The sequence below is a fragment of the Lacerta agilis genome, chromosome 16, assembly GCF_009819535.1.
Source record: "Lacerta agilis isolate rLacAgi1 chromosome 16, rLacAgi1.pri, whole genome shotgun sequence".
NCBI classification, from domain to species: Eukaryota; Metazoa; Chordata; class Lepidosauria; order Squamata; family Lacertidae; genus Lacerta; species Lacerta agilis.
Window position 1 is genome coordinate 17,774,872 of NC_046327.1, and position 13,120 is coordinate 17,787,991.

Genomic DNA, 13,120 nt, shown 5'->3' on the forward strand with positions numbered 1-13,120 from the left:
CTTTTAAAGTGAGCAAAGGGTGAGGTGATTTTCTGAACCTTCCAAGCAGTTTCAAATCTTGGTATACAAAGATCCTGTTGGGTTGCTCTGAAAACCTTCAGGTGTATTGTATTGTAATACTAGTGGGAAGTATCTGGCATTGCTTGGAAGCCAATAGCACCACTGACTGAAAATCAGTGCAGTTTTGAAAAGTTCAGTCCACCATTTTGAGTCAGTATGGTGAGCAACCGTGTAGAATGATAAGAGATAGAGACAAATCATGTTTCTTGATCTCAGGGACTATAGTGCCAAATAGGGGTGGTGATATCTTAAGAGGTGTCCAAATCAGTACATTTTTAAAGCTTGAGTTTGTCATCCCCCCCCCAATGGTGTCCAGTGGTTTCCAAATATAGATAAAAATGTGCTTCTCAAATTTGGGACATGTCATGCCAAATTTGGTCCCTATATCTTAAGTGGTGTCCAAATTAGTGCCATTTCTTAAGGCATGGTCTTCAGTTTTGTTGTAAAATGTCATCCATCCGTATCTTGAGCACAGAAATAATAACCTGCTTCATGAAGTCAAGAACCATCATTCCAAATTTAGTTAAGATGCCTTAAGACGTGTCAAAATGTACGAGCGATTCCCCACCCCCCATCACAGTATCTATAGCAGATGAAATCAGACTGTATAGAAGAACTGTGGAATGTGTCCTGGCTTCCACTCTCTGACACAGTACTTGGACCCGTGGCTCAATTAATCTCAAATACTTTATTCCAAAAGTCACTACACCATTGAAACATAGATCAGGCTACAGGTTATACAGCTAAACTGTTCCCTAAGGTACATGACTAGGCTCCAAGCTAAGACATCTCAACACCTAGCTCTCCTTTCAAAGGGCATAGCAGGCACAGTCGTCGTCATCATCATCATTTTATTTGTATGCCGCTTTTCCATAGTTGAAACTATGCTCAAGGCGGCTTACAACATGACAAGATTTACATAATTACAAACATAACAGAAGTCATAAACAATAAATAAAACACATCAAAAATTATACAACCAAATGGAAACAGTTTCCATGTAAATCATAAGATCCAAAACTAAAGATACAACAATAATATCAATACAGTGGTGCCCCGCTAGACGAATGCCTCGCTAGACGAAAGGCATTCGCTAGCGGAAGGCTGTCTCACAAGACGAAAATGTCAATGGGCTTGCCTCGCAAGACGATTTTTTTTTGTCAAACCACTATTTTGCCATTGGTGCTTCGCAAGACGAAAAATTTGCTATACGACAACACTCGCAGAACGAATTATTTTTGTCTTGCGAGGCACCACTGTAACAGCAACAGCTCTCTCAACCCCCCATAAACAATACCCCAGTCCAAGAATCTGTTCAACAGCTTCAGCTTCTGTAGCTGGAGTCAGTCAGCACTCCACTCTCCCAGGCCAGATGGGAAAGGGCCAGCAAGGCAGGGTGCAGGTCTTCCTGGGCTCACAGCCAAGATGCATTTATTCCATCACAAGCGATGGGACTGGGAACCAACTGGGTACTCCCACAAATAGAATCATAGAATGATGGCATTGGAAGGGACAATGAGGGTCCTCTGGTCCAACCCCCAGCAACACAAGGATCTTTTTGCCCAACGTGGGACCAATGACCCGGAGATTAGGAGATTAGGTGTCTTATGCTCTACTGATTGAGTTCTGCAAATTGGCAGCGGACTCAACTATGCAGCTGCAAATTTTGTGGTACCTTGGTTTAAGAACAGTCCTCTGCAAAACTGGAAATAGTGTCCCGGTTTGAGAACTTTACCTCGGTCTAAGAACGGAATCCGAATGGTGGAAAGGCACCGGTGGCAGGAAGCCTCATTATGGAAAGTGCGCCTCAGTTTAAGAATGGTTTCGGTTTAAGAATGGACTTCCAGAACGGATTAAGTTTCTAAACAGAGGTACCACTGTATAATGTTTTAAGCCAGTGCTTCACACTTCGCAAACCAGTGCTTCTACGGGCAACAGTGCAATTTCATTTGTGCGCAGATCGTGCTTTTGATTCAGTGTATGAATTTACATATGCAATGTGGGAAACAAGCATTTAAAATCCAAATGTTAGTTCTGGGGAATGAGCTCCCCGCCGTCTGAATGATGTGACAGGCTGATGGGTTGTTTTATATGCTGGTAGGCACAACTGATAGTGTTGTGACACCTTAAAGGCTTGGAGATCAATTGTGGGCTCTGCTGTGCAAAATATGCCACAATATGAGTGCAGTCTTCTAAGTACTTTCCTGGGAGCAGGTCCCATTGAACACAGTGGTCTTACTTCTGAGAAAACATGCGTAGGATTGCACTGCACTTCTTGTCAGTCTTTAATGTGCTTAAGACTGTCATTCTTAAATATGTGCATTATGGAAGGCTAATTTGTTGTTGTTTGCCCAAGATTCATGACATCTAGACTTATGCTCATGTCAGACAGTAGGGACATGGAGGGTCTGAAAGCACACATCCTGTGCTGTTGAACTTCACTTTTTACATCAAAGGTTATAGTACATAAGAATAAAATTAATGTTAAAGTTCTGAGAGTAATGGGCCTCTTTAAAACTGTACATTATCTACACCTTGCATGCAGTTTATATGCATGCCATCTTGACACTGAGTCTTTTGTAGTCATACTTGCATTTTTTTAAATCATCTTGATATATTTTCCCTTGAGGAACTTCCAAATGCACCTGGATTTCTGTACACCTTTTGGAATTTGTTTCTCTGTACTGTTTCTAAGTTTAACTCCTCTGTTGCTTGGACTGCTTCTTAACTCAGAAGTATGCACCAGAGAAAGACACGATCGAAGAAGAAGAAGAAGAAGAAGAAGAAGAAGAAGAAGAAGAAGAAGAAGAAATTGATATGTTGCCCATCTGACTGGTTTACCTTTACTCTGGGCAGCTTCCAACAAATTCAAACACAATATGCACTGTCCTATTCAATAAGCATTCCATAAGGGTTAAGGTTTGCAGCACTAAATTTGAAGCTGGTTGCATTTCAAAGCATGTTGTTTAGATTCTTCCAGCAGGTCAGCCACGCAAGCCTCATCTTCAATTGATTTCAGCAGGGGCTTCTCAGATGTACCCACATGCAGAATTTAATTCCTGTTGAGCCATTGATTTGTGTGACTGGTTTAGGGGAAAGACTGTAAGAGGCTTAATATAGTTAATATCCTAAACTGCCTTTGCTTAAGAGCAGCTTGCTGTAGTAAAAAAGAGCCCTGAAGGTATCTATTCTATTATTTTCCCCTCAGGTGTGTGGGGGAAAAATCTCTTCAGAGTAGATTGCATAGGCAGCAGGTTTAGATTCTATTTTGGAAATGGAAAAAGGAGTCTGAATGTTGTAGATGGAAATGTCTAGGGCACCCTGGAATGATTTATTTGCTATCTTTCAGAAGGCTGAATTACCCTAATCTATCAGCATTTAAACTCTGTGCTTTGGGTGTCATTTAAAACATTTAGGAGCTTCATGGATAGGCTTGTAGACCTATTTATCCTCGATGTTCTCATGTGAGACAAGAAGGATGTGAGACAAGAAGGACTACATATGTGTATAGAGATGTTTCTGTATATATGCAGATCTGAATGTGGCATGTTACATTGCAGAATCTGCTCTTATATAAAAACATGTGCATCTATGCATTGGGACATCAATATCCAGTACCTTGCCTGTTTGTAAATTGCTTTTGGATTGCCCTGGACAATATAAATCGGGTCCTCTCTTAAAGAGGGCACATATTGCGGTGAGACCTTGCAACTAAACCCTGTGTTGTGGGTGGGAGTGACTGACAGCCACAACACCCAATCGGTAGGTCCCTCGATGCAGGGTTCAATCTGACCAATGGGACGCAAGCTAAATGGATCGAGGTTGCGGATAGGCTCTGGTTCAGGTGATAGGGATGGGAGAACGCTCTCACCATCCCTATGTGAAGGGTATTCCGTTAAAGGAATCCAGGGACTTGATGGTTTGGTTTGATTGGCTGGTGCCAATTGGGTTTTGCCTGCCGCGTAGCAAATCTTCACAACCTTGTAAGGTTTGGCGGTTAGGCATTGGTTTGGTGGTGGTGGAGGGGATGTGGATAGACTGTGCCTGCCCCTCCAATGCTAGGGTATTCTGTTAAAGGAATCCAGGGGCTCGCCTTGCTTTTGTCCGATCCCTTTCAAGGTGTAGGACCACACCAGAGCCCCTGGGAGCATTTGGGGTGAGCTTGAGTCTGAGCCTGGTCCAATGCTCCCCCAGGATTTTTTCTCTTACTGACGTCTGCCGGAGTCCAGGCATCAGTGCTGCCCTGCTGAGGTCAGGTGCAGCTAGTTGGGAACCAATGCCTAAGCAAACCACTCACAATCTGTAATCAATAAGGTTGTGGCCAAATTATGCCAAGAACCTTAAACTAAATTCTGTGTCAATTGTGTCTTTATTTATTGTGGGAGGTCTTGGGATCTTAACACACAGTTGAATTTGGGCTATCAACTTATATGAGCAGATTTGAATGTCATGCTACACAGGCAGTAGACATGTTCTTCTGTGCTGTTCTTAGTGTGAAATTCTTAATTTTAAACCTGGCAACATACCTGATATACACTATTAATCCCATTGGTTCAATGGGATAAATTACATATGTGCTAAACACTCCCAACTGAAATAATTAAAGGTGCTTCATGTTCTTTGGTTCTCTGCCAACTATTCCCAAGTGTTCATTACAGAAGCCCAAAACTCTTCCTGCAATTGGATGTAGATTGGAGGCCTAATGCCAATCTCATCAGCGCACAGGAAAAATCTCTTTGTCGGCATATGTGTGTGCCCACAGATGCTGTGACAGTCCATATATCATCGTAATAGGTACCCATTAATTTCCAAGGACCTGATTTTTCAATTTTCTTGAGTTGACAGAAATGCAGTGGCAATTCGTTGAACTGAGTTCAGAAAAGTATTACATGCAGGGATGGTACATTGATATATTTTATTCCTCAGCTGTATCTTTATTCAGGATAAACCTACGTCTTCTGTAAGTCCGAGCACAGTGCATATTTGTTTGACGTTGGTTCATGAGGCTGATGCCACCGTTATCCTTCGCTGTTGATTTTAGAAACTGCTGCTTGCATTTTAAACAGTCCCTGTGTTTACAAAGCAGAGAGCTGTCTTATGGCCGAAGCTATCCCAGAATTATAGGTATAATTTTGTTCTACTATGCTATGGACAATGGGCACAGTCAACCTCACTTTGAGGTACTTTTCAGCCCCATTGATTTCAGTGGCAGACATTTAAGGATGTTTGATTAACTCTTCCATGGAAATCAGCAAGGCTTCAGGGATTTCGACAGCATAATACCCAGTTTTTCCTTGCTTGCCACCTTCATAGTCCGTTAAATAGGCTAACACAATATATTATACATGACACATAGAATTCTATAAGACTTAGACTGCATTCCTATCTATACACACTTAATTTGGGAATAAGTTTAACTTCTGAGTAGACACATAGAGGATTGACTTATTGCTGATTACAATCCTAAATATATTTGCTGCTACTATCCATAATTATTTCCAAATATACATGCATATGGTTTCACTGCAAAAGTGCTTAATTCTGGATATATATCATGCTCTAGTATTAGTAGTACTTAATCTCAAAAGTTGGTTCATGTGGATAGCCAGAAGCAGGACACAAACATAATGGCTCTCTCATGTTTGTTATCCCCAGCAACTAACTATCATGACTAGTATCTATTATACCCTTATCTTCCAAGAAACTATTTCCCCTTCAGATTCACTCAAGTTCATGGAGAATATCATTCTACAATGGAGAAATAATAATAATAATAATAATAATAATAATAATAATAATAATAATAATAATAATTTATTTATACCCCGCCCATCTGGTTGGGTTTCCCCAGCCACTCTGGGTGGCTTCCAACGAAAGATTAAAATACAATAATTCATCAAATATTAAAAACTTCCCTAAACAGGGCTGCCTTCAGGTGTCTTCTAAAAGTCAGATAGTTGTTTATTTCCGTGACAAATGATGGGAGGGCATTCCACAGGGTAGGTGCCACTACTGAGAAGGCCTTCTGCCTGGTTCCCTGCAACTTTGCTTCTCACAGTGAGGGAACTGCCAGAAGGCCCTCAGAGCTGGACCTCAGTGTCCAGGCTGAACGATGAGGGTGGAGATGCTCCTTCAGGTATACTGGGCCGAGGCCATTTAAGTAATAGAGGTACTATTGCTATTAACATTAAACAGGGTATGGACAAACCCTCGTTAGAGAAATTATCTACAATTCCCAGGGGATCTGTTTAGGAGATGGACATACAGTACAGACAGACTCAGGTCATCATTTCAATATGCTTTATTTAGAATCTGAAAGGCTCCCAGCAGAGATGCAAAAAACACAGACCCAACACAAAACAAAAACAAGGCCTGCTAGGAAGGGATGATAGGAGTTGCGTGTCGAGGTCCCCAAGCCACCCCTCAAATAAAACACACTTCACACAGAAATTTAAGTTTAAGGTTTTTTGGCATAATTTTGGCCACAACTTTATTAAAATACAAAACGTGAGTGGTTGCTTAGGCATTGGTTCCGACTATCTGTCCCTGCCTGGGGACAGAACTGACATCTGCCCACCCGCAGGTCAGTAAAGGGAAAACACTTTGGGGAGAGAATGGAGCCGGGGGTCTGACCCTCACCTCTCCCCTAATGTTCCCAGGGGCTCTTGCGTGGCCCTAGCCCCTTGCTAGGGGGTACGGACAAAAGCATGGTGAGCCCCTGGATTCCTTTAACGGAATTCCCCACGCAGCAGCAGCATTAGAGGGGCAGCCACAGCCAATCCTTACCCCTCCACCAACCAATTTAATAACCAATGCCTAAACACAACCTTACAAGTTGTGACTAATTGCTACGCAGTAGGCGAAAACCAAATGGCAACAGCCAATCAGCCAAATGGACAAAATTCCTACCTGGCCCCTGCCACAAAAGCAGACGACCCCATGACAGGCATAGCAAGGTCAACACAGAGGCCTAAAATTAGGGAGGGAGGGTGATCCGATGCACACACCGAAGAGGGGCTCACACTGCGTGCAAGAAACATATACAGCCTCTGTGCTGTCCATCAAAATTTGCAACATTAAATTCCCCCCAACAACCTGCAGAACCCAATCACAGGCCTTGGCCATCTATACGATCCCGCCTAGCAAAAGAGGGGTGTCTTGTTAGCCCCCACCGCAACACGTGCCCTCCATGAAGGAGAACTTGCTTTTTAGTCCAAAAACAGCTGGAGACACAAGTTTGGGAAACACTGTTTTAAAGGATGTTTAGACAGATTTATAGAGAATGACTATCAATGGTTATTACCCATAATAAGCAAAACGAATGTTTTGGGTGTTTGAGCATTGTTGTTGTTGTTGGTTGTTGTTGTTGTCTCCTTACTCTGTTCATTGGCAACTGATTGGCCACAGTTGGAAACATGATCTGGGACTAGATGAGATCTTTGGTGGATACAGCTAGGCTAGGCTCTCAAATTTTTCAGTTGCTAATGAATGGAAAAAAAGCATTCAAGCATGCAGACCATCTGAAATGTTTATTTTTCTGGAAATGTCCTGCATAATTGATCATTGTAAATGCATTGCCCAATCTAATTGTCTTTGGTTTTGCTTTATGCTGCTAATCCCTGCAATCTATTTCAGAGAGCAACGGAAATTAGAAAGCAGCCCATTCACGTTTTTTGGGTTAGAGCCTTCTGAATAAATGTTCTACTGGCAAATCGTCATTGCTAGAAAAGCTTAGGTGTACACATGTGGTCTAGGTGTTGCATTCACCACGAGGCTTGGCTTAGGTTTTGTATGCCCTGAATTTAGTTGGTCATATTATGAAATTTCTGGGTTATTTTTATCTGTCTTTGTGGTTTTGTAATAATTAGAAAAATGAATAAAACAAACTAACAAATAAACACCCAATCACCAGATATAGGTGATGTGAATCTAAGATTCCTGGTTTGACATATTTTTTTTGGTATAATAAAAGTTGGCCTATCGTTAAGTGGGCAAGATAAAGAAGTCTACCTCAGGCAACATGTTACCTATTAGGTATACTATGCTATTTTACCATGAGAAGGAGGGCATCGTGTTGATATTTTGCCTCATTTATTGGAACGTTCTGAGGGAACACCATGGAAAATTGACATTAAATGCAGATACATATGCAACTTGACAGCGGCACTTTGGTTTGCAAGGGAGTTGTCAAAGCATGAACAGACGAGAGAATAAAACAAGTGAAGTTTATTGGTATGCTTTCAAGTGAGAATATCTAAATATTCCTTCCCTTTCTCTTTCTCTTTCTCTCTCTCTCTTTTTCCTGTCCCTTCTACCCCTCTCCTTTCCCACTTACTGTCAGGAAGGGCCACTTCCGAAGGGCCAAGTCAGGATAGCCTGGTATCGGCAGAGACTAATGGCAGCAACAGCTACAACAGTGAGTGGATTTTGAATGGCGGGGGTGGGGAGAGGGGAACCAAATGACAATGTTATCAGGTGTGGCATTCAGCTACTGAAATATGCTGTAATAACCGGTGTTGAGGAATTGAGAACATGTCTTCCATCTCCAGCAGTCCTAATCAAAATAAGACATATCAAAATGGGGTTCGTGATTTCAGCAACCGTTTCCTCTCCTTGGCCACTGGTGGGTGACTGAGACAGACCCATCTGCCTTACTCCATTGTTGTTCATAAAAACGTATCAGTGGCATAAGCTGATGCAAGAAAACAGAGGCTTGGAGCCAGGCATACAGTTAGTGGCTCATCAGCTAAATGAGTCCCATCCTTGGCATGTGCTAATGGGCCTCTGCCAACCCCCAGTTTGGTGCTGAGCAGGAACATTGATTTATGATGCCGCATATGCTTTCCCTGCTCTATTCTTAGAATGGGCAGAGAGATCCTGCCTTCTGCACAGCACGGCTTACCTCCAAGTCTTCTTTAACCATGAGAAATAAAATTGATAATTAACCTTAGTAATGATTTGGTTCCTTCTTCCCAAAGTTTTGCAAAGAACCTTCCTTTCCCAAAGTTTTGCAATGAACCCTCTTTTTAAAAAAAATAAAATAAAACAAGTTATTCCTCACAATGAAACAGGAGAGGGAAAATACCTTCGCATCTAGGGCTCTTCTGCTAGCTTCAAGACAAAATTTCTGCCCCAGAGGTTATGGGTTTCTGCAGAAATACCCTTGCGGCAAGGAATTCTGAGGCCCTTGGCTCGATCCGCTGCAATGTTGATAGAGGAAAACTGTGAATGGGGAAGAGCAATACATGTGGACTGGATAAGAAGTTGTAGTTTGTGTGGGTTGAGTGATGCAGGCAAATGACAACTGTCGCTGATGAAGGAGGCAAGAAGGATAATCCGTTAGATGTACTATGTGGGGATTAGCAGAGAACATGGAGAATCCAGCAGCTGGCATTGTGCCTGGAATTGGGAAGTACAGGCTTTCTAATAGAGCCATATGAATGAAAAATATATTTGGGAGGCACATGGTTAAACAGAACGTTAATTCAAAAAGGTTGTTTGAGAACTTAAAATAGTCCCTGTTTTCTTTGGCAATGCCAGACAACCCAGTGTTTTTGAAAACCTTTTCTTCAGTGGTTTAAATTGCCTTCATTGTCACATGTCCTGATTTGTCATCAGTGACATCACAGAATCAAATCTGATTGGATATATAGTGTTGTGAGCGGGGATAGTGCATATTCCAGGAAGGAGGAAGTAAGTGCCACCAGGTGAAAAAACAATAGTGCCAAAGCAGCTGCACTATTTTATTTTATTTTTAGAGCATAACGGTTTCAGAGAATCAAATGTTTAAACGTAGTTTCATAACAGCATAAAAGGTTTTCTATTCAGTATAACATTTGTAACGGATCTTCCCTTAGGCAGGGTATGGTCAGAAACCCCCAGCGTGTGAAGAGTTAAGGTTCCATCTGTTTGAGTGGCAGTTCGCTCGCAGGAGGCGGGTCTTTTCGCCCTTTAAAAGGAGGGACCGGCAGTTGGTCAGGAGGGAGAAAGAGGCAGTGAGTGGTGACTGAGGGAGAGAGGGTTAGAGACCAGGATAGTGGTGGGTAGGTTAGGCTAGGTCAAAGGTTTAGTATGTTATACCGAATAGAAAACCTTTTATGCTGTTATGAAACTACGTTTAAACATTTGATGCTCTGAAACCGTTATGCTCTAAAAAGAAAATAAATACTAGTTTTGTTGCTATAAGTTGTGATCGTCAATTTGTGGGTCCAGCGGGTTATAAACTGCTCATGAAGAGGTGAACCAAACTGTCCTGCGGGGTGTTAGTTTGTGTCTTAGGGGTTTCACTCAGGAGGGGCTAGCGGGCTGAAACATTGTGTAATGCCACTGAGTTGCTAAAAGGGTTTAGCAGACTGCTACAGTGAGGGATCTAGAGAGAGAGAGACCCTGGGGCTGTAGGCAATAAGGTGTTTAACCCCTGAAGCCGAGATCAAGGATTATAAACGGCCGCGGCAGCTGGACAAATACACTCCGGTTACTAAGATACTCCCGTTTTGTGTCTACCAGGGAGTTTACTTCATTGATGGACCTCCGAGGGACGGGGGGGGGGGGGCTAATTAGTCTGACCCGGAACACCTGAGCAATAAAAAAATAAAAATAAATAAACTTAGTAACAGGGGAGGTGAGTGTGACAGGGAGGTTCATTGCACCTTCCTTGTCACATGTCCTGATTTGTCATCAGTGACATCACAGAATTAAATCTGATTGGATATATAGTGTTGTGAGTGGGGATAGTGCAAGTGCCACCAGGTGGAAAAAAATAGTGCCAAAGCAGCTGCAGCTGCCACCACAAAGTGTAAGAATGTGAAAGGTGAAAATTGTCTAGTTTTTAAAGAAGAAATTTCCACCTCACCACCTGCAAGTAACTGATATAGCTGGATCAAACACTTCTTTTGGGATTCAGGGCCTGACACAAAGCTCTAGACCTCTGTCTCTTGCCTTAAACACAGTACCTTTAATATGTTTGCCCGTGAATCATGTTGATACCAAGTTCACTGAGTAGGTTTTCCTCTGTGTATTTCCTCTCTCTTTTTAATAGAGAATTTTATTGCTCTTGTGTGAGTTTGAACATAGTTGAAATGTTAAGTAAATGCAACTCACACAGTTAAATACCAGAGCCGTTTGTTGGAAGTCAAATTCTTGCTAAAAATATACCAGTAAGCAGTATTTTTTGTCTCTCTCTCTCTCAAAATCTGAAGCCTGCCTCCATATATAGAACTGTGGGCATTTCTGTTTAATGCGTCTGCGAGATTAGGCCCCACTCGGACCCTTCTTCATCTTTTGGATATGTCTTGACTGGGTAATAAGTGATCTAAAAAGTGCAAGGTGTACATAAACACCATAATCTAAAGAGGGAAAGAATCGTAACTACTGTATGACATTGTGCTCCCCAGCCCCAAATAAAGACCACTGAGACTGGTTTGGATCAAAACATGTGGGAATATGGTCTAGCGACTTCTGCGCTGCCGCGCAGAAGGAAACAGAAGATCCGGCCAAAATAGGAGTCGGGATCCCTCTGCTCCTCCAAAAGCGCGCCAGGAATTAATGGTTATAGAGCTGTTTCCTGCCCGGAAGGGCTCGTTAATGCTGAGTTGTAATTGGTTGATGTTGAGTTGATGACGCTGTATGATTTCTCAATAAATAGCCCCTGCCTCAGTTTGAGGCGACGGAGAGCTCGCTTGCTATCAGTAAGTGCACTACAAGCTCTGACTGCAGTCTGCTTTATTTTGGCCTCCTTCTGCTTCTTCGGCCGCCTTTTGCTTTTCTTGCTGCCTATCGCTTCTTCAGCCCTCTTAAACTCCTTCAAAACCCTCACGACCTTCAAGACCTTCATAACCAGCTGGAGCAGGTTACTCCAACAACTGGTTATCCCAACAAAAACAGGCCACAGCTTTACTGAATACAGATGAAAGAGGTTTAGCTTGGGCATGGGGCAATCAAAATACTTCCGACTCACCCACCAGAAGTGACGTGTAAGTCAATCCAGGCTGGGGTTCCTAAGACTTACCAGTACATCAAATAGGTTGACCACCGCAGGGACTGCCATCTGGGAGAGTGCCATTGGCCCTGGCCCCGGAGACATGACCACTCCCCCCGGATCCCTTTAACGGGATACCCCAGCGTTTTGGAGGGGCAGGCAGAGACTACAACCTCCTCTCCACCCAAGATAAAGGATTGCCCCAATGCCCAACCCGGTTGTGATGATTGCTAATGTTGTAAGCCACAAATGGCTTATCTCCTGAGTTTATTCCAATAAAACCCAGAAGCTTGAGCAGTTAGGAGTCCATCGTTGTTTATTGCAAAGCAATAGGTTACAGTCGGATTGTTTTGCAAAACTGCAACCATGCCCAGTGGTCCAGGCAGTGGTATTTATAAAGTTTCAAACAAAGCATTTCAGTTTTCACGAATCATATACATCATTACAGTGGTGCCTCGCAAGACAAAAATAATTCGTTCTGCGAGTGTTGTCGTATGGCGAATTTTTCGTCTTGCAAAGCACCAACGGGATAATAGCGGTTTGACGGGGAAAAAAATTTCTTTTCGTCTTGCAAGGCAAGCCCATTGAAAAATTCGTCTTGCGAGACAGCCTTCCGCTAGCGAATGCCTTTCGTCTAGTGAGTTTTTCGTCTAGCGAGGCATTCATCTAGCGGGGCACCACTGTACCTCATTTCATGTTTAACACACATGCGCAACAAGCACTGGCAATTTATGCTGATGCAGTTTTGATTCCCACCATGTTCTGTTCTGTTGTGTTAGTATGCATGTTGGGAACCCGTGTTGCATGTAGCCATTTGTACCATGTGGCAACTTATGTTCTAGCTTTGAGCTGTATCTTTGTGATTCACATACAGTGGTACTTCGGGTTATGAACTTAATTCATTCCGGAGGTCCGTTCTTAACCTGAAACCGTTCGTAACCTGAGGTACCACTTTAGTTAATGGGGCCTCCCGCTGCCGCTGCGCCACCAATGTGCTATTTCTGTTCTCATCCTGGGGCAAAGTTTGTAATCCAAAGTGTTTGTAACCCGAGGTAGCACTGTATTGGCTGTGTTTCTGCCCCA

The 13,120-nt window shown here is 42.8% G+C and overlaps 1 protein-coding gene across 1 annotated transcript in view; it reads left to right on the forward strand.

Annotated features, from left to right (window-relative positions):
- Positions 1-8,406: 8,406 nt before the first annotated feature.
- The window catches only part of LOC117061305 (pro-neuregulin-1, membrane-bound isoform-like), a 316,890-nt gene continuing 312,176 nt past the window's right edge, over positions 8,407-13,120 (forward strand). Inside the window, exon 1 of the mRNA XM_033174066.1 lies at positions 8,407-8,476. The gene's annotated coding sequence lies outside the window, so the exon portion shown is untranslated. The remainder of the gene's footprint in view (positions 8,477-13,120) is intronic.